The 22,570-nt window shown below is 41.5% G+C and overlaps 1 protein-coding gene across 3 annotated transcripts in view; it reads left to right on the plus strand.

Moving 5' to 3' along the window:
• The first annotated feature begins 857 nt into the window (after window positions 1-857).
• Nfat5 (nuclear factor of activated T cells 5) overlaps window positions 858-22,570 on the plus strand; it is a 156,054-nt gene continuing 134,341 nt past the window's right edge. For 2 of the 3 annotated variants that reach the window (XM_071604761.1, XM_071604760.1), the window contains exons 1-2: window positions 858-978; window positions 3,320-3,439. The gene's annotated coding sequence lies outside the window, so the exon portion shown is untranslated. The remainder of the gene's footprint in view (window positions 979-3,319; window positions 3,440-22,570) is intronic. The other variant, XM_071604763.1, reaches the window with a different exon arrangement.

Here is a 22,570-nt window from a genome sequence, read left to right on the forward strand (position 1 = left end):
GAAAAAGAAAATGGACCTGGATTGATGGTAGGAGAGGGAAAATAATAAGCCTTCAGAAGTGGCATATTTTATTACAACTCAGTGTAAATAAAGACATCAGGCTGGGCAGTGGCGCATACCTGTAATCCCAGCGGCTCAGGAGGCTGAGACAGGAGGATCACAAATTCAAAGACAGCCTCAGCAAAAAACGAGGTGCTAAGCAACTCAGTGAGACTCTGTCTCTAAATAAAATACAAAATAGGGCTGGGGATGTGGCTCAGAGGTTGAGTGCCTCTAAATTCAATCCCCAGTATAAAAAAAAAAGATATCAGATCCTTAAAGAAGAAGAAGAGGAAAAGGAAATTGGAGACCATTATATGAGGAAAGAAGGCCACTGACTGAGGGAAAAGTGCCTCTCCTCTTACTCCTTCTCCAAATAAAGGACCTTGCATGGTCCCAGTAAGGGTTCTGGAATTTCCACATGGAAGGATCTAAGGACAGAACTATGGACCAACAGGGAAACCACAATTGTGTAGTAAACACTGGGACTTGACTTAGATTTGAGTAGCTGGGAGTTGGGTACTGATGAAGACTGTGGGGACACTAGGTTTCTCCCCAATCTCAACATATTTTCCCTCCTTCTCCCACCTACCTCAGCTTTATTACTCGCTAGGCCAATGACTTTGGGCATGTTACTGGCCTCTTGGCTACAGTCTGGGTCTGGAATGTCCCCCACAGACCCACATGTTAAAGCTTGGTCCTCAGCTTGAGGCCACTGGAAGGTGGGCCTTTAAGAGGTGGGGCCTAGTGGGAGGTCTTAAGTCACTGAGGGTGTGGCCTTAAGGGGATTGTGGGAAACTGGGCTTCTTCTCCCCCTCTGCTTCCTGGTGTCATGATGTAAGCTGGCTGTTCCAATATGGCTCCCTGTCATGATCTGCTGCTCTGCCACAGGCCCAAAGCAATAGGGCCAATTGATCATGGCCTGGAACCTCCAAAACTGTGAGTCAAAGTAAACTTTTCCTTTTTTTAAGTTGATCATGTCATATATTTTGTTACAGTAATGAAAAGCTGACTCGCACATTCTCTGTGCCTCAGTTTCCTCATCTGTCAAGTGAGCACCACGGTCATAGGGTTATTAGAGGGATTACGAGTTACTGTCTATAAAGTGCTGAGGACAGAACTTGGTAAGCACTAAGAAAGCATTTGCTATGGAAAATTTGCTATGTGCTGGGGCCTGTGATTTATTTGCCTAATCTCAGGTAATCAGGAAGGCCTGTGAATGGTAAACAGCAGGAGGCTGATCTTCCCCCCACTTGCTTGAGAGCCAGCAGAGAAAGTTCTTTGTCCCCAGGAGGAGGCTGTCTGGGCTATAGGCCATCAGAATCAGTAACCACTTTCATGAGAACTAGAAAGATCTCTCTCCCCAGGCGCTCTGTGATTGATTCTCTTGTTGGGGAATCTCCCTGACCTCCTCCTCTTTGAAGCCCCAGGGCTGAGTGCCCTCTGCGCTTCCTCTCACTACTAATTGGAAGTCAGTGGGTTGGCTCTGGCAGGCAGATGGTGATACCCAGGCTGGGCTGGCATTGAAACTATTTTATAGAGTTCATAGTGAGTTCTGAAGGCTGAAGGGCCAGTGTGTTTAACTCAGGCATTCTCTGGTACTTGATCAGAGCATCTGTTTCTTATGTCAGCGGGGCTCTCACCTGCCCCTTCCCTCTCCAGTGGAGAAAGGGACCCTGACATCTGAGACTGAGTAGCATCTTGGGGAGGTTTCTCTCTGGGCCAGGTCAGAGTAAATAAGTGAAGTCTGAGATGTTCTTGGAGATATTGGGAATTTTGCCCCCTGGTTTCCTGGCCAGGCTGCCTCTGACCTGAAAGGGGTGGGGGAAGTTTCATCTTCTGGCCCAGGCCGCAATTCAGTGGAAGGAAGAAATCAATCTTGCAGAGAAAGCTCAAGTGAGTGGTATTATTTCCCAGCCTGGGGCCACATAGAGGGAAACCATTAAAGTGTTCCCAGTCCCAAGGGAAGGGTTAGAATGTGTTGAGACTGTCACTTTCAAGGGCTGACTCTGGGGTTCCAAGGTCAATGAAAGATTTTGGTATTTCTGGGGTCCCTGACATCTACACACTCAGACACTTGTCACCTCCAGCACCAAGACAGTGGCAGCGCATTCATGCAGGTGACAACTGACCATCTGACTTCCATTTACCTTTCACATTTTGTCTTGTCCTTGACGGAAGAGCTTCAAGAGGGTCTTTTTTCTTTTCTCTTGAACTTCTTATTTTGACACAATTTAAAATTTACAGAAAAACTGCAAATATAGTGTAAGAACTCCAGTATGCCCTTCACTGAGATCCTATTATTGTTGTTGTTGTTATTATTATTATTATTTAGTACCAGGGATTGAACCCAGGGGTGCTTAACCACTGAGCTACATCCCCAGCCCTTTTTATTTTTTATTTTTGAGACAAGGTCTTGCTGAGTTGCTTAGGCCCTTGCTAAGTTGCTGAGGCTGATTTTGAACTCAGGAATCTCCTGCCTCAGCCTCCCAAGCTGCTAGGATTACAGGTGTGCACCACCATGCCCAGCCCTCATTCATTATTAACCTTTGATGCATCTGTTCTCTCCCTCTGTCTACACATGCACACACACACACATACGTAAGTGTTTGCATATAGTCATCTCTCAGTATTCACGGGGGATTGGTTCTAGGATCCCCTAAAGATATCAAAATCCATAAGGGCTCAATTCCCTTGCATAAGTGGCATAGTATTTGCATAAAACCTACACATATCTTCCTATATATTTTAAATCATCTATTTTCGTGCCTAACAACATATTTCATACCATATACAATTGTTAGACTGTATTATACTGTATTGTTTTGGGGAAATGACACAGAAAGTAGTCTGTGCATGTTCAGTATAGATGAAAGTTTTTCTAATATTTTCATCTATGGTTGGTTGAATCCAAAGATATGAATCCCACAGAGATAGAGGGCCAACTCATTGTAGGCTTTTTTCCTGAACAATTTGAAGGTTAAGTTTTAGAAACATTTGTCCCTTTTTAATTTCATGTGTATTTCTTGCAAAAAATATGCTTCACTATATAAATACAATATAATAAAATTCAGAAAAAGTTAAAATTGCTCTAATATTATTATCTAATCTATAATTCATGTTCTAGTTCCACCAATTTCCACTAATGTACTTTATAGTTATTTTTCTTCCCAGTCCAGGGGCTAATCCAGGATAAGCTTTACATTTTGTTGCCAGGCGCCTTTAGTCTTCTTTAATCTAGAATTATTCTTCAACCTTTCTTTGTCTTTCATGTCCTCAGGAATTTTCTAAATGAAAATAAATCTAAAAGCATTCTTGTGACTGTGACTTCTCTGAATGCCAACTCAAAGAAAAAGAAAGAAATCCTGTTCGGTTCCTTGCCTTTGAAGCCTCAGGACAGGTGGGTCTGACAACAATCTATTTTGGTCACGCCTGGGCATTTTTGGCTTATCCATCTACAGTAGTCTCAAATGATCCTGGGATTTGCTCTTGGGTACACAGTAGATACCTAGTAAGTACTTGCTGATTTTTCAGGGTAGAAGGTGGATTTAAATACTGTATTAAATAACCCAAACAACATTCCAGAAAGGTTCTGATGTTATAGATAGAGAGACAAAGGGTTGATCTTACAGAGGTGAATGCCAGGGTGCATTACTCCAATGGTGGCATTCCAGCTTGGAGTTCTTGATCTAATTCCTAATAACATAGTACGTTCAAGATCCTTCTCCTTAAATTATCCAGCTGAAGGTAGAAGCTCTACTGCAGGTTGTTTTATGCAAGAAGAGGAAACAAATTCCAGTGCTGTCAGGATCCTATAAACTTTGACATGTACTTTTTTTGTCATATAAACTTGCTCATCTCAGGAACAACAGATTAGAACTTTGAAATCAACCTATTTGTAAGATAGTCTCCAAGATGGGTTCCTAATGATCCTCTCCTCTCCTGGTATCTACTCCTTTGTCTAGTCCCCTACCACATGAATTTGCGTTGATGTACGTTAACAATACAATATGGTGACAGTGACAGTGTGTGACTTCTGAGGCTTAGTCTTAAAAGATATGCAGCATCTGTCTTGATCTCTGGGATATCTTGTTTGGAGGAAGCCAGGTACATTGAGGACACTCAAGCCTCTCTGTGGAGAAGCCCATGTGGAGAAGAACTGAGTCCCTCAACCAGTAGCCAGCACCAACTTGCCAGTTAAGTGAGTGGGCCACTTTATAATTATTATGTTTTGGTACCAGGGGTTGAACACAGGGGTGCTTAACTACTGAGCCACATCCTCAGCCCTTTTTATTTTATTTTAATTTTTCAACATTTTTTTAGTTGTTGATGAACCTCTATTTTATTTATTTATATGCAGTGCTGAGAATCAAACCCAGCCCCTCACACATGCTAGGCAAGCGCTCTATCCCTGAGCTACAACCCCAGACCCCTTTTTATTTTTTATTTTGAGACAGGGTCTCATTAAGTTGCTCAGGGCCTCGCTAAGTTGTTGAGGCCAGCTTCAAACATGCAATCTTCCTGCCTCAGCCTCCTGAATAACTGGATTACAGGCATGTGCCACCACGCCCGACTGAGTGAGACTCTTTAGAAATGGATCCTCCACCTGTAACATAGGCTGCTTAGGAGACTGAGGCAAGATTACAAGTTTGAGACCAGCCTAAGCAATTTAGTGAAATCCTGTCTCAGAGTAAAATAGACAGTGCTGTGGATATAGTTCAATGGTAGAACACTTGCCTAGCATGTATTGGGCCCTGAATCTCCAGCACAAAAAAAAAAAAAAATCCTCCATTTGCAGCTGAGTCTTTTCTTTTGACCACTGCCACCATGACCAGCATCTGTCTGCAACATTATGAGAGACCTGAAGTTGCTCTCAAATTCTTTACTCACAGAAACTGTAAGAGATATAATTATTGTTATCTTAAGTCACAAAGTTTTGGGATACTTTTCTATGCAGCAATAGATAATGATACATTATTCTGTTGAAAGTGTAAAGGAGCAAATGACTCAGCCATTCTACTCCTACCAAGAGAAATAAAAACATTTCTGCACACAAAAATTTGTATACATGCATTCATAGTAGGATTGTTCACAATAACCAAAGTGTAAAACCAAGCTGATCATTCAGCTGATGAAAGAATAAACAAAATGTGCATATACACAGAATGGAATGTTATTCAGTCATAAAATGTAATAAAGTTCTGCTGGGCATCATGGCACACACCTGTAATCCCAGTGACCTGACAGGCTGAGGCAGGAGGATTGTAAGTTCAAGACCAGCTTCAGAGACTGTGTGAGGCCCTAAGTAACTTGGTAAGACCCTGTCTCAAAATAAAAAATAAAAGGGCTAGGGATGTAGCTCAGTGATTAAAGCATCCCTGGGTTCAATCCCCAGTACAATCCCCCAAAATCAATATAAGAAACTAAGAATACGGTTGAGAAATCCAAAAATTTTAGTATATTTTGCAATGTTTTTTGGAATGCACATTGATGCATTCATTATGTAGCCAAAGCTTGAGATGGGTGAAATATTTGAATCTCAGATCTGATATTTTATGGCAGAGGATGATCAGAATGTATGCCATTTATGAAATATGTATTCCCCTTCATTCAATCCTGTTGCATGGAATAGTAGTAGAAGTGATGGATTAACCCAGAACCCTAGATTGAGGATGCAAGTTATGATATGTATTACCAATATCAATTTGATCAAGTCACTAAATGTCCTTGGATCTCACTTTTTTTTTCTGCGAAATGGGACTACAATTTACCTTAAATGCCATGTTATTTTATATTTTTGAAGGCTGGGGTATATCTTCGTGGAAAGTATGTACTTATTATGTGTAAGGTTCTATATCCCTGGCCCTTTTTTGTTGTTGTTGTTTGGTTTTTATTTTAATTTGAGATAGGGTCTTGCTAAGTTGCCCAGGCTGGCCTCAAACTTGTGAACCTCCCACCTTAGCCTCCCCAGTGGCATGTTTAAACTGACTAAACTATACCCAGTTTAGTCTCTCATAGTGAAATGAAGAAATTTAAGATCACTTTAACTGATGAATTTTTACTCTGGAATCCAGAAACCTGTTAGAATTCCTATTTATAAAACTGCTTGGGGCTGGGTTGCGGCTCAGTGGTAGAGTGCTTGTATAGCATGTGTGAGGCACTGGGTTCAATTCTCAGCACCACATAAAAATAAATAAAGGTCTACCAACAACTAATAAAATATTTAAAAACAAAAAACTGCTAAGTGAACTGTGCCAAGAATTCACCCAAAACCCTTACTCGTCTGCTTTTGGTGTAAGTAAGCAAGCCTTTCATGTATGAAAAAAATGCTATCATTGAGCCAATGTGGTGTTGCATGCCTGTAATCCCAGTGGCTCAGGAGGCTGAGGCAGGAGTATTGCAAGTTCAAAGCTAGCCTTAGCAACTTAGTGAGTCCCTGACTTAAAATAAAAAATTAAAAGGGCTGGGGATGGGGCTGGGATTGTGGCTCAGCGGTAGAGCGCTCGCCTAGCACGTGTGCAGCCCTGAGTTCGATCCTCAGCATCACATAAAAATAAATAAAGATATTGTGAAATAAAAACTAAAAAATAAATATAAAAAAGGGGGGGCTGGGGATGTGGCTCAGTGGTTAAGCACCCCTGAGTTCAATCCCTGGTACAAAAAAAAAAAAAAAAAAAAGAAGAAGAAGAAGAAGAAAGAAAAAGATATCCTTAAAGTATGCTAGAGGGATTTCTTTTTGGTGGGGATGGTGGTATAGCAGGAAGGATTTTAAAGAGCTCCATACTGATGGCCCTAAAGTGTAAAACATAAGGAAGCACCAAAAATCTCAATAATCAAGATCATGGCATTTGTATATGATGTTTTTTAAAAATAAAATAAAAGCAAAAATATCCATAATGAAGCCAGATCTTGTGGTGCACACCTGTAGGCTCAGCTACTTGGGAGGTTGAGACAGGAGAATCACTTGGGCCCAGGAGTTCAAGACCAGCGTGGGCAACATAGGGAGAACCCATCTCTTTAAAATAAAAAACCCCCCAAACCCCACAATGAACAAGTAAGTATTAACACTTTAAGAAAAGGCAGGATCCAATAGGACTGGAAGTAGGGGTAGCAAATGATGAGAACTGTGTGGATATGGTCAGGCAGGCTGACTTATTTGAAAGTATTGTGTACATCATGTTTTTTTCACATTAACTTTGTTTTTATTAATTTTGCACTATCATGATTTATTTTGATTGCTGAGATTTTGTTTTGTTTTTTGGTACTGGGGATTGAACTCAGGGGCATTTAACCACTGAGTTAAGTTAACCATTTAACCATGTTCCCAGTTGCTTTTCTAAAATATTTTATTTAGAAACAGGGTCTTGCTAAGTTTCTTAGGGCCTCATTAAGTTGCTGAGGCTGACTTTGAACTTGGGATCCTCCTGTCTCAGCCTTCTGAGACTCTGGGATTACAGGCATGTGCCATCACACCTGGCTGCTGAGGGGTTTTTAATTTTTCCACTTTATTATTTGTTCTTTTTAGATATACACGACAGTACACATACTGTATGACATACATACATGGAGGATAACTTATTCTAATTAGGATCCTACTCTTGTGGTACACAATGTGGAGTGTCACTGGTCCCACCAACAATGTATGAATGTACCTTTTCCCCCACATCCTTGTCAACATTTATTGTTACTTGTATTTTTCATAATTGCCATTGTGACTGGAGTGAGATGAAATCTCAGTGTAGTTTTAATTTGCATTTCTCTAATTGCTAGAGATGTTGAACACTTTTTCATATATTTGTTGACTGCTGAGTTTTTTGACACCACTTTAAATTTTGCACTTGAGGGAAATAACTCACTTGACTTACTCTAGTCCTGGCCCTGTAGATATGCATGGGCTCTTCCTATGTAAAACTAGGAGTAGCTTCTATATCATCCATAGCAAGCATGCCCATCTCTGGTGAGATCCATGTGTTTTCAGGAAAACTTCTTTTCCCAAGGCATCACTGATGGTGAGAGAAGGCTTCTGTCAGCTCTCTGTTTTGATATGTTTACCTGTTTATGAGGCACACAGGCAGTGTTTGGCTCACAAGCTACTTTTCTAGATGTTATCATGGAGTCAGTGAGACCCCATAAGCCCAAACAGGAGGGAAGATCTTACCAAGGCTTCACATTTCTTGGCTGAAAAGCAAGATATCTAAGAGTCCTGATGGAGGATCAAAGGCCTGAAGGTGCACACTGAGCACTCAGTAAGACCCATCAAATTGAAGTGGGTATTTCTTTTTCTACCTGCCACCTCAGCACCATTAACAAGGCTCTTGTGTAGAATGGACTTTTCTTGAAGGTTTTGGGAAATGGAGAAGGACACTGCAGCATAATCCAGGGCAGGAAACCATTTAAAATTAATACAGGACATTCTGGGATAAACAAAAACTAAGATAATTTATCACTTGCAGACTTATACTATTATGAAAGCTTTTTAGGGTGAAAAGAAATGATAACAGAAACTTGAATCTTCAGGATAAATGAAGAGTACCAGAAATAATAAGTATAAAAGTAAATATAAAAATTATTTTCCCCTCATTTTGTTAAAGTTTATTAAAATTTATTTTGTTAAAATTTTATAAATGTTTAGCACGGGGCATGGTGGTGTACACCTGTAATCCCAGGGACTTGGGAGCTGAGGCTGGGGATGTGGTTCAGTGGTTAAGCACCCGTGGGTTCAATCTCTGTTACTTGAAAAAAAATTAAAAAGGCTGAAGATGGAGGTGTAGCTCAGTGGTAGAACACCCCTGGGTTCAATCCCCAGTTACCCCTGCCTAGAAAACCCCCAAAACTCTATGAATGTTTAAAGCAAAAATTTTAATGGTGAAGTTTATAGTTTATATATATGCGTAACTCATAACATATTTTAAGAGGCATGATTATTTTGGGGGGATACCAGGGTTTGAACTCAGGGGCACTCAACCACTAAGCCGCATCCCCAGACCTATTTTGTATTTTATTTAGGGACAGGGTCTCACTGAGTTGCTTAGCACCTCACTTTTGCTGAGGCTGGCTTTGAACTTGCAATCTTCCTGCCTCAGCCTTCTAAGCCTCTGAGATTATAGGCATAGTCTATAAATTCTATATAGACTATGAAATATTAACATATGTGTCTACAATGTTTACTTAAAAATGCAAAGAAGGGGCTAGGGATATAGCTCAGTTGGTAGAGTGCTTGCCTTGCATGTACAAGGCCCTGGGTTCAATCCCCAGCACCACCAAAAAAAAAATGCAAAGAAGTATAAATATGGTATTACTGTATACCTACCAGAATAGCTTAAATTTAATGTTGACAAAGATGTTTTGAACAATTTTAATTCTTCTGTATTGTTGGTGGCAGTGTACGTACAACCACATTGAATTAAAAGTCTGAAAGTTTGTATGAAACTTAATAAATACTTATGACCCAGCAATTTCAGTTCCAGGTTATTTACCCAAGATAAATGAAAGTATGCATCCACAAAAGACTAATTTTTCTTCATATCCTAGATGTCAGTTAATAGGACGATGGATAAACAAATTATGGTATAGTCATATGATGGAATACTACTCAGCATTTTAAAAGAACAAAGTAGTTATTTGTGTAACACCATGAAGGAATTTCAAAAACATGCTTAGTGAAAGGAGGCTTTGACAAAAGAGAATATAATGTAAGACTGCATTAATATGAAATTCTAAACCTGGCAAAATTAGCCTATAGTGAAAAAAATGGGAACTTACTTGTGGGAGAAACTGGGTAGGCACATGAAGGAACTTTCTGGATGATACTAATGACACGTTTTGATGGATATAAATTACAAAGGTCCATGCTTTCTTCAACACAGTACAGTTAATATTACATGCATTGCATTTTGAATAAATGCTCCTTCAAACAAAACTCCATAAATACATACATATGTGTAAGTGTACATATGTCGTACTAGGGATTGAACCCAAGGTGTTTAACCATTGAGACACATTCCTAGTGTTCTTTTTTTTTTTTTTTTGGATCAGGGATTTAACCATTTAAGCTAGGAGCACGTAATTGCTAAGCTACATCCTCAGTCCTTGAGACGGTCTTGCTAAATTGCTTAGGGCCTCAATAAGTTGCTGAGGCTAGCCTCGAACTTGCAATCCTTCTGCCTCAGTCTCCTAAGTCACTGGAATTACTGGCGTGTATCATCATACCCAGCCAAAAATAAATATTGAACTTTGTTAATGTTTGGGGATAAAGTATACTGCTGTGTACAATTTACTTCAAAATTCATTAAAAATTTTTTGTTGTTGTTGTTGTAGATGGACACAATACCCTTATTTGTTTATTTTTATGTGATGCTGACGATCAAACCCAGTGCCTCACACATGTAGGCAAGTGCTCTACCACTGAGCTACAGTCCCAGCCCTCAAAATGCATTTTTAGAAAGATGGACTGGCTTAGCGCAGTGACTAAGCAACTCAGTGAGATCCTATCTCTAAATAAAAATACAAAAATATGGCTGGGGATGTGGCTCAGTGGTCCAGTGCCTCTGAGTTCAATCCTCAGTACCCTTTCCTCCCAAAAGATGGACAGATGGTGGGTAAAGGATAGATTAAGCGATATAGCAAATATAATAAAATGTTAATTTAGAATACAAGTGGTTCATAAATAGATGTCCGCTGTACAATTATTTCAACTTTTCTATGTTTGAATATTTAAAAAATAAACTATTGAGGAGAGAGAATTAAACATCAGATATATCCAAATATGTTTCCAGCAGTATCGTTTGTAATGATCTGAGATGGAAACAACATATATATTCATCATGAGCATAAGAAATAAGTAGATTGTGGCATAATCATATAATGGGAGAGTGTACAGCAATAAGAATGAAAGATATACGACTATAAACAGGCAAAACTAGTCTATGCTGTTCAAAATCAGGATAGTGATGGCCCTCAGGCAGAGTCACAACTGGAAGAGAAGATTCCTAGGGGGGTTCCTGATGTGTTTGCTAATGTTCTGTAGCTTGATGTGAGTGCTGTTGTGTGGGTGTGTTCAGTGTGTGAAAATTCATCTAGTGGTATACACTATTTCACTTCAATAAAAAGTTTTCAAAAATTAATATTAGACCTCACTCCTCTTAAAACAGGTTCCTCAGCCCTGCCCCACCCCTGGGAATCCTTCGCCAGCCATCTTGCTCCCTTCTCTGTTCTCCTGGTTCCCAGGCTCTGACACGCCTGTCTCCCTCACCTGCCAGAGGAAAACTCAGTGCAGAGGAATTTAGTTCTCAACCTCTATCCTAGTCTAGACTGCAGGAGGATCCAACTAGAAAAGGCTCATTAATGACCTAAACCGAGGAACCATGCAGCCCCAAGATACATTCCTTTGCTTCCTTACAACAACAACAAAAGGCTGTAGGCAGTTTTTAAAGGCAGAATTTATTTTCCTTTTGCATAGGTGCCTGCCTTTTCCCCTTCTACCACCCTCTGATTATCCCTTCTGCCTCAGCTCAGAGCCAAGGTCCAAGGTTCTCCTGGTTGGTGAGTCCACCTTCAGATTCCACCCAAACTGGGGAATCTGCAGGGTGGAGAGTGATTGGGAGAAAGAGTGGGAGGGATGTGGGGAGAGAGGAGTAGAGTATAGAATTCTGGGACATAATCCCTGCCCTTCTCAAACTTGCAATTTGTTGAGACATTTAGGCCAATATACATCTGAACTAAGCAAAAGAATTATTTAATTAAGCGTTTTTTTTTTTCCTAAGGGCTCAAATTTCATTACTCTTGTTACTGGGTCAATCAGAAGCACTGGATTCAATTGATCTTCCCCTCTTCCTTGAAATGTTCCTCTGGGTTTCTTTCTTCTTATCAGTTCCCTCTTGCTTCTCTCTTGCTGCTTCCTCTTTATCTCTCTCCTTTTCTCTCCCCCACCTTCTCTCATACTGGGGATTAAACCCAGGAGGTACTTTACCACTGAGCTACATCCCCAGCCCTTTTTATTTTGATTCAGGGTCTCTCTAAATTGCTGAGGCTGATCTCAACTTGTGATCCTCCTGCCTCAGCTTCCTGAGTTGCTGGGATTAGGGGCCTGTGCCACTAAGCCAGGTCCTGCCTTATATCTTTGATTTCAACATGTTTTTGTGATCCAGGGAGTGGTTCTTAGATACTCTTCTTAAACTACTTTTATTCTTTTGATGGTTTCACTCAATTTTGTGGCTTAAAATATATCATCATGCCCAGCACGGCAGTGCACACCTGTAATCCAAGTTACTTGGGAGACTGAAGCAGATGGATCACAAGTTCGAGATCAGCCACAGCAATTTAGACTATCTTAAAATAAAAACTAGAAAGGGCTGATGATATAACTCAGTGGTAGAGAGTTCCTAGATTTGATTCCCAGTATTTCTCCCTGCCACCAAAAAAAAAAAAAAAAAGAAAAGAAAAGAAAAAAAAAATATATAAAGCTCTATATAGCATCACTTCTCACTTAGATTACCCACAGTTCCCTCCTATCCCCTTTCAGCCTGTCCCCAACAAAACAGCCAGAGGGCTACTATTAAGATGCAAGTCTGCTCAAAATCCAGCTCTAGCCCCTTCTCTCTGAAGAAATGCCAGCATTCTCACAACAGTCTCCAAGCTTGGAGGCTGGCCTCCCTTTCTGATCTCCCAATTGATTCTACTCCAGCCACACTGGCCTCCTCCTTGTCATTTCTTGAACACACCACACACACTCCTGCTTCCATGCCTTTGTGGCTGCCCTTCCCCCTTCAATGTAACTCACTTTTATCTCAAGTCTGGTATGACCTTCTAGTGAGTCTGCCCAGGCCACCCTGTCTAAAAAGTGTGCCTTTTCTTTCACATTTCCTATCGTTTCTCTGCCCTCTCTCTTAAGCACTATTACCCTCTAAGATATATTTTTTAAAAAGATGGACACAATATCTTTATTTATTTTTTATTTTTAAAAATATTTTATTAGTCATTGATGGGCTTTTATTTATTTATATGTGGTGCTGAAAATTGAACCCAGTGCCTCACACATGCTAGGCAAGCGCTCTACCACTGAGCCACAACCCCAGCCCTCTAAGATACACACGTATACATTTGTGTGTGTGTATGGTGCTGGGGATTGAACCCATGGCCTTGTGCATGCAAGGCAAGCACTCTACCAACTGAGCTATATTCCCAGCCCTCTAAGATATTTTTATATACTTATGTTCTTCAAGGTGTCTCACCCTCTACTAGAATATAAAATCCATAAGGTTAAGAACTTGTGGGTTAGGCCAGGTGCAGTGGCGCTTGCCTGTAATCTCAGTGGTTTGGGAGGCGGAGGCAGAAGGATCATGAGTTCAAAGCCAGCCTCAACAATTCAGCGAAGCGCTAAGCAATTCAGTGGGACCCTTTCTCTAATAAAATACAAAATAGGGCTGGGGATATGGCTCAGTGGTTGAGTGCCCCTGAGTTCAATCCCTGGTACAAAAAAGCAAACAAAAAGTTTTTTCCCTGCTATGTGTCCTACAATGGTGCCTGGGTGTATACGGGTTCTCAATATTTATCAATGAATAAATGGTTATTTCAGAATGGCCTGCTGACAAAGAGGAAGTACATCAAATAAGGGAGGGCTCAGAATGGGTTGCAGATATCTGGGACAAGATGGAATTTCTTTCAGTGTTTAGAGAATGAGGAGTCCTTGGAAAGGTGAGAAGAGAGACCCATTTACATAGTGATTAAGAGCTTGGGCTTTGGAGTCCAGAGCTCCCTCAGCCATTTGCCAGCTATGGATGAAAAATATATATCTGAAAAATAGAAACAATCATAGCACCTACCTCATAGGATTTTTTGTTTTCTTGCTTGCTTTTAAGAATCCACTGAAAAACATATAAAGTATGTCTAAGCAAGGGCCAGTACCTAGGAGGCCTTTGCTCAAGAAGTGGTAGTACCCAGGCTGAAGCAGGAGGATCGCAAGTTCAAAGCCAGCAGTTTAGCAAGAGGCACTTAGTTGAGCAACTGTCTCAAAATAAAAAGGGCTGGGAAATGGTTCAGTGGTTAAGCATCCCTGGTTTCAATCCCTGGAACCCCACCCCCCAAAAAGTGGTAATAGGGGCTGGGGATGTGGCTCAAGCGGTAGTGTACTCGCCTGGCATGCGTGCAGCCTGGGTTCAATCCTCAGTACCACATACAAACAAAGATGTTGTGTCTGCTGATAACTAAAAAATAAATATTAAAATTCTCTCTCTCTCTCTCTCTCTAAAAAAAAAATTAAAAAAAAAAAAAAAGTGGTAATAGTTATCACTTAGGATACCCAAGTGAAAACTTCCTCTTGAAGGCACGGTGGTGCCTCTCAAACAGGGGACAGAGAGAAGGAGCTAGTTTATCCAGGGGCAGTGACCCCAGGAAGTTGGCTTCAGTCCCAGAGTCCTAAAGAGAGAAGGAGCTAGTTTAGATGGAAGAGGCACAGCCATACAAGAGCTTCTGTCTCAGAACTGTAAGATTCTGGACTCAGCCATCTGGGTTGAACCCAATTCCCATCCTGCATTAGTGAAGACAGTCTTGCTTATAAGAGAAAAGGGCCTGTGTAGTGGGGGCTTTGCCTGTAATCCCAGCAACTCAGGAGGCTGAGACAGGGGGATTGTAAATTTGAGGGGAGCCTGGGCAATTTAGGAAAACACTGTCTCAAAATAAAAGATCCGGGAAGGTAGCTCAGAAACAGAATGCTCCTGAGTTTGATCCCCAGTACCAAAAAAGAAAAAAGATAGAAAAAAAAGGGGGAGTCAGAATTAGAAATAAACATGGCATGAGGCCTCTTCTGGGGACCTAGTACTCACAGCCGTCTGTCACTGATGCAAAGAGAAAAGAGAAATGATTCACTTCGATCCTACCATCAACCTCAGGATCTTGGCTAAGTGCAGGTTGAGGGTTGGTTGGAGATTATTTTTTCCCCTTCTTTAGTTGAAAGAGTAACTTTGTGTTTCCAAAAGGCACTTTCTTTGTGCAGAGAGATTCTGTGGTGAGGTTTTGCTGGGTCAGTCTGGAATGAACCACCTTTGCTTATATGTCTGCGGAGAGAATGAAATTTCGACCCCTATTTTTTCCCTCCCACCCAGTAAAGACACAGAGCTGAAAGCTGTCTTTCAGAAGGGCTGGAGACAAGGGAGTTGACACATAGGTAAAAGGACGCTGTACTGGAGGCTGCCAGAAAAGTGGCTTCTTGTTTGTTAGCATGGGTTTGTGGTGAGGAGGTCTGCAAAGCCCTCCCCAGAGCACCCGGGAATAAACAGAACAAATAAAACCTCTATTTGTTCATCTCTACCCTGGATTTAGATGGTGCCTTATGGCCAGGGTTATTGGGATCAGCTAAACCCAGGAGAATGTTTATTCCTGGGATGGCGAAGACAGACAAATAACTCCCTGTCCTTCCACTTTCCAGGCCAGGAGGGACAGGAGGCATTTCCAATCAAGCAGGCAGGCAGCAAAGAGTAATTTTTAAGTGCCTACTGTGTCCTCAGTGCTGAGCCACACAAATATAAATTCTTTAATTTATATTTTTCAAATTGTTTTCTGGCTCTAGCCCTCAAGACACATAAAATCCATTTGGTAAGAGATGGCTTGGTGGGCAAAATAAACTCAAGAGAAACTTAATAAATGGTGGTGTGAGGTCCTAAGAATTAATCTTACAAGAGGTAAGAGAAGAAGCAGATGAGTGGGGGTTATGCATGGGTTGTGGGGCTCTGGAGAAGCTTCAAGGAGAAGGTTTAGGAGACTGTAAGCAGAATGTGTATCTATTTTGTTCTCCACGGGAGCCCAGCACTTAGCATAATGCCTGACATAGAGTGGGCACTTGGTAAATATTTGAGGAGTGAATGGGGAAGGAGGTGGCTCATATTAGAAGGATAAATAGGTGAAGAAGGGGGAGGAGGGCATTCCAACATGAGGAAAGGCCCAAAGAAATGAGATGGATCTCTCTCGGTGAGACTGGTTTAACCACAGCAAAGGGTGTGTAGTGAGGAGTCGTGGGAAATGAGGTTAGATATGGGGCCAGATGGGGGAAGACTGGAAAGCCAGGCAGAGAAATTTAGAGAAGGGAAACATCCTTCATCAAGTTTTTGTATCTTTTTTTTTTTTGGTCTTGGGGACTGACCCAAAGCCTCATGCTTAGCACATGGTCTACCACAGAGCTACAGTCCTGCCTTTATTAAGCTTTAATAGAGCACAGACCATGTGCTAGGCAGAGGGGCAAGGGACAGTTGTGGGGACAGAAAGATGAGTAAAAAGGTATCACCAGCTGTTGGGGATAGGAAAAAATGATATCTGCCCTTTATAATTACTGTGATAATAGTGGCATGGACAAAATATTTAGATATTTGAGTCATAGTTTGTCTTGTTGCAAGAAACTGAGGTCATGTCAAATTTACTCAAATGAATTGGGAGGTTTATTGAAAGGTCCACAAGTCACCCAAGTCCAGGATTTGGGACCCCACCTGATAATTGGTCATCACTCTCCTATTTTCCTCCTTTCCTCTCTCACAGCAATGCCTCACCGATGGTGTCTTATCTCTGCTTCTTTCTCTTCGTAGACTTCATTCTCCGTCTTCCCTCTCTTATTAGGATTATGCCTGATGTAAGCTTCACACCTCAGCATTAGGATACCCTCCTCCTCTAGGCCAGCCATCCTTACTCACTCTCTTACCTTTTAGGTTAGAATCTCAAGCAAAAAGAAGTTGATTGGATGAGTAGCTCTGGGTCAGGTGATAAGTCATGTGACAAATCAGCTGTGGTCAGGAGGCAAGTCATGTGACAAAACATGGCTGCCCAAGCCTATCAAGAATTTTGGATAAAGGGTCATTCTAAAGAAATGGTGTGGAGCCCTAGAAAAAATAGACAAGCTGAATTTCTCCAGGTGGAGAAATTAAACACTTGGGTGGGGGTAGGGCATGGAGAAGGGCTTCATTTGGGCCCGACTCTCGGGCAGGGACTGGAGGGGAGTGACTTTCCAATTGTTGATTCAAGCAACATAGAGCTATTAGACTGGCTGAGGCCCATAGAGCAAAGTTTTAGAACTTTGAAGGGACCCAGACCATCAAGCTTTTGCCTAATCCCAAACAGGATGGTTTAGATATAAAGATTTATTTTTTTATGTAGCCTATTTTTTTTATTTTTTAAGGAGAGAATCTGCTTCTCATTTATTGCTAAAATCCCAGGCCCACATAGTCAGGGTAGAATCTCACTACACATTTTTTCAATTGAATTGAATTCTAAAACCCAGACAATCAACAAGCACAGTGCTTTTGGTATTCTGTTAGGAACAGAGTCTGAACCAGGAACATAAAACAAAACAAAAAAAAAAAATCAAAACGTGATTATTCTGATTACTGATGCAGGGTTTGGGTCACTGGAGACAGACTTGGTTGGAAGTAAAAATGCAGTAGAAGGGGAGTCAGAGCCAAGTGGGCTGGTGGAGGGCTAGATAAACAATGCTGTGCCCAGTGTCTCCCTGGGTAGATCAAAGCCAACTTCCCCAGGACAACAGGCAGCCAGCATGACAGGAATCTTGGGGATCTCTCACCTAGTTACCCCACCCACACTCACAGATGGAAAGCTGCACTATTTGTGGTCATACTTTTGTACCCTGCTAGCACACAGGCATTTTTGACAAATCCTTTATAGGCTAATGTATAATTGTCTTAGATGGTCAATTGTGATAAGACTAAACCTATGATTTCTGGCCAGACTGCTTGGGTTCACAGCCCAGGTCTGCCACTTGGACAGGTGTCTCAACTACTTAACTACTTCATGTCTTTGTTTCTGCGTTTGTAAAACTCCCTGATGGGAGGATTGGGGGCGGTGTGTGTGTGTGTGTGTGTGTGTGTAAAGATTAATGAGATAATATGCATGTATACATATGCATTTAATATGCTAAGCAATTAAAACAGTGCCTGGAACATAGTGAGCTATTGTGATTACTATAATTGGTACCAAAAACAGGCTGCAAAGATGAGCTTCCCAACCTGGAAATCATTAAAACCCACAAAGAGCAAGCAACCTGATGGTGGCACTGTGCCAGGCCCTCCTTTTTTCTTCCAGGAACAGGCCCCCGATTGGCCCATGAGCAGGAATAGAAACCAAGTCAAGCCAATTGGAATTCTTTCCTAGAATTTTTTCCAGTAGGTGGAAAAGAGAATACTCTGTATTCCTCTCCATTTCTCCCCTTTTGTGTTTCACACAGTAAGGATGTGAGCTCAGAAGGGCCTTTGCTGTTTCTTCCTGTACTCAGAGAAGCTAGCCTGAGAGAAGGAAGTTGATTTATAGAGCTCTGACTTCAAGACCAGAGTCTCTGAATCCATTTGACCCAGGGTTCCAGATATCCACTCCCACTGGCCTTCAATTTGATTACAGAAGTCATTAAATCAGATTCCCCTTCTCTTTCTCTCTCCCTCCCTCTCTCTGCTTAAACTTCTGAAAATTCACTTTCTGTTACTTGTAACTGGAATTTGTGCTTTGAGAGTCAATTCAGAAGGAAATCATTTGGGTTTGGGTTTGTTGTTGTTTGTTTTTTATAAACAATGACAATATTTTAGTTTTATGGCAAACAAGGTAGAGTCTAACTGTTCATATTATTTTAGGTTTTTTTTTTTTTTTTTTTGCTACTGGGGATTGAATCCAGGATGCTTAACCATTGAGCCACATCCCTCAGCTCTTTTCATATTTATTTTGAGACATGATCTCACTAGGTTGTTGATGCTGGCTTCGACCTTGTGATCCTTTTGCCTCAGCCTTCTGAGCTGCTGGGATTACAGGTGTGTACCACTGTGCCTGGCTACTTTAGTTTTTTTGATTTTTTTTTTTCCTTTGGTACCAGGCATTGAACCCAGGAGAGCTTAACCACTGAGCCACATCTGCCACTCTTTTTGTATTTTATTTAGTGACAGGGTCTCACTGAGTTGCTTAGGGCCTCACTAAATTGCTGAGGCTGGCTTTGAACTCATGATCCTCCTGCCTCAGCCTCCTGAGCTGCTGCATGTGCCATTATGCCTGGTGCTACTTTGATTTTTTTTTTTTTAAATGAAGAATACCAGTAAGAGAATTGATAGTGCTTCATAGCCACTAAAATGTTCCTATCTTGGACTATTTGAAAAGGAGCAACCTAAGAGCAGTTTTTAAATATTTTTTTCCTGGGATTGAACTCAGGGCTTTATGCATGCTAAGTAAGCACTTTACCACTGAGCTAAATCCCAGTCCCCCTAAGAACAGCTTTTAAAAGTTTCATCTCTTAGGACAGGGAATGTAGCTTAGTGGCAGAGCACTCACCTAGCATGCATGAAGCCCTGGTTTTATCCTCAGCATCAAAAAAACAAAACAAAACAAAAAAAATCTCTTCACAGATTAGAGTGTGTTTATATCAAGGATTGCAAACTCCAGTGCTTCATAGGTCAGGCAGGCAATTCAAGGACTGAAGTGGACAGGTAGGTTGTAAGAGGGCGTGATAGGGACTATGACAAAGTGTCAAGTGTTTGATTCATTAAGAGAAACTGCTACCACTCAGCTCTAGCTCTTTGATACCAGTTGCTCATGTGAGCACAGAGTTGCTGGGTTCTTCAATTTTCAAGAAATTCTAAGCCAGGCCTGGCAGTGCTTGCCTATAATCCCAGCTACTCAGAATCCTGAGGCAGAAGGATAGCAAGTTCAAGGCCAGCCTCAGGAATTTAGCAAGACCCTATCTCAAAATAAAAACAAAAAGGGACTGGAGATGTTGCTCAGTAATAAAGCACCCTGGAGTCAATCCCCATTACAAAAAAAAAAAAAAAAAAAATGGACATTTAGAATGTGTAATGCAATATGTTCTGAATTTTGAACAACTCAGAATGAGTTGTCACTTTGTGTGTAGGTCAGGTGGAATGCACGTGAGATCTCTGGCTTATACCATGGTCTTGTTTCATTCCAGTGAGACACTTAAGCAAGATAAACACGCTCCGCAGGTCAGCATCCCCACAACCTAAGGAGACAGGAACTATTGTTCCCACTTCATAGAGACCCATACACTCCTATGATGGGTATGAGGTAGAGAATCCATTTATTCCATGACCAAATTCAACATTCTCTCAGCTCCCTTTATGTGACTTGCCTTGTGTGATCAATAAGATTCAGACCTTTCCCAGATGCTTCCAGCAGCTTCTCCCTGACTGTAAATCTCATCTCAGCTTGGGGATGGCAGATCTCTGGGTAGCCAAGGGACTGGCTTTCTCCTTAATCCTTCCTATTTCAACTGAAAGAAAGGCTACTTTTTTGTTCATTTTTGGTGCTGGGGCTTGAACCTAGGGCCTTCTGCATGCTGGGCAAGTTGCTCTACACTGAGCTATCTACACCTAACCCAAGAAAGGCTATGTTTACCATTACATCGTACACAGTGTCTTTGAATCTGGTCCACTTTCTTGAATATGGAAACTGAAGGCACAGAGTCAGGAGACGACTTCCTTGTACACATAGCACATGATGGTAGTCTGACCTCCAGGGTCTTATTTGCCAGCGTAGTACCTGTCTCTTCTGTTCAGGAAGTTGAAGGGGCCAAAATTTGCTGCAAGTCTCCTGGGGGCCTTCCACAAACTCTCAAGGGAAGGACGGGAGTCCTAGGTCCGTGTCTTTTCCATGCTCTCACCCTGTCAATCCAGGCATGCCAGGCGGGTACTTAGAATTGCCAGGTTGTCACTGCACATGGGGAAGGCTCACAAATAAGTTCCCTCTGCTTGCAGCTGGCCAGGTGTTGGTGGCTCTGTGGGTGGATTGCAGGGAGAGGCAGGACCACCCCTTGTAAAGTTGTTCTCTGATGAGATGATACATGTTAAGTGAACTATAAACTTTCAAGAGTACATTCCATACCCACTGATAAACACCAGGAATCATTCCCTTTGGGAAAGTTGGTAGTCTCGAGGCAGTAGAGCATACTGTCAGTCTACAGGGGCCCCCGCTAGGGTTTCCTCCTAGCACAAGTCAGAATTCTTGTAAGGGAGCCAAAATTAGAAAAAAAAGGTGAGGTTTGTGTTTTATTAATCCCTTCAGCCTTTATTCTGTAGTTGCCTTTGGCCCCTTTGAACATAATGGCAAGAAATCTGCATTATGTTTTAGTTCCTAGCAGGAGGGGTTTGTTTTCAGATCTGAGTTCGAATTCTATCTCTCCAGCTTATCTGCTAAGTGATGTGGAAAGAAGGCCATGACCAGATTTCCCCGCTTGGAAGGAGGCTGGCAGACCAGGAAAGAAGGCTATTGTAGAGATTAAAAAATTAGATAGAATCAGGGTGCAGAGGTACACACCTGTGATCATATCCACTTGGGAGGCTGAGGCAGGAGGATCATAAGTTTGAGACTAGGCTGGGTAGCTTGGGGCAACCCTGTCCCCCCCCCGCCCCCCCCGCCCCCCCCCAAAAAAAAAACAAAACGAGGATGTGGCTCAGTGGTAAAGTGCCACAATCCAGATTTAATCCCCAGTACCATAAACAAACAAACAAATAAATAAATAAATAAAACCCAACCAAACAACAGAGCAATTCCACTCCTATGTATTCACCCCAAAGAAATTAATGTGTCTGCACAAAAACCTCTATGTGAATATGTGAATTCTTAGAGCCTCAAACTGTGAACAACAGAAACATTCTTCAACTGATTTATGAAAAGCAAGTTGTGATACATCCATTTAATGGAATATAACTCACCAGTAAAAAGGAACAGACTAGTGACAAACACAACATACATAACAACAGGGATGAATCTCAAATGCATCATGCTAAGTAAGTGGAAAAAAAAAGTCAGACCCCCCCAAATTGCATTTTGTATGATAAAATTTTTATGAAATCCTGGAAAAGGCAAAGATGTAAGGACAGAGAAGAATGTGTCAAGAGGTTAGGGGCTGTTGGTGGCAGTGGAGAATGATCCAAGGAGCCTGAAAAAAACTGTGGGGAGGTGGACTATTCTGTATCTCAATGGTGGTAGTGGCTGCATGACTATATGCATTTGTCTAAACTCACTGAACTGTTCCTAAAAAGGGTGAATTTGACTGTAGTTGTATTTCATCAAGTTGGACTTTTTTTTTAAAAAAGGAAAAGGGCCTACCTGGTGCCCCCAGGAAGAAAATACCCATACACTCCTTTTCACTAAAGTTCTTACTCTAGCCTGGTTACTTTTATACAATCTGCAATTTTTGTATAAAAAGAAGGGTGTGTGTGTGTGTGTGTGTGTGTGTGTGTGTGTGTTTGCATTTATTTGTATATGTATGAAGAAACTGCAAAGATGCACAGAAATTAATAACAGAGACTGGGGGTAAGGTAGGAACTAGGTAGAAAAAGGACTTGGTCAAAGATATTTTTCTTTTCTTTCTTTTTTTTTAGCCCAGGAGTGCTTTACTACTGAGTCACATCTCCAACCCTTTTTTATTTTCTGTTTTGAGACAGGGTCTTGCTGAGTTGTTTAGAGCCTTACTAAGTTGCTAAGGCTGACCTGTAACTTGTGATCCTCCTTCCTCAGCCTCCCAAGGTGCTGGGATCATAGGCGT

Source organism: Marmota flaviventris, chromosome 18 (assembly GCF_047511675.1).
Source record: "Marmota flaviventris isolate mMarFla1 chromosome 18, mMarFla1.hap1, whole genome shotgun sequence".
Taxonomy (NCBI): domain Eukaryota; kingdom Metazoa; phylum Chordata; class Mammalia; order Rodentia; family Sciuridae; genus Marmota; species Marmota flaviventris.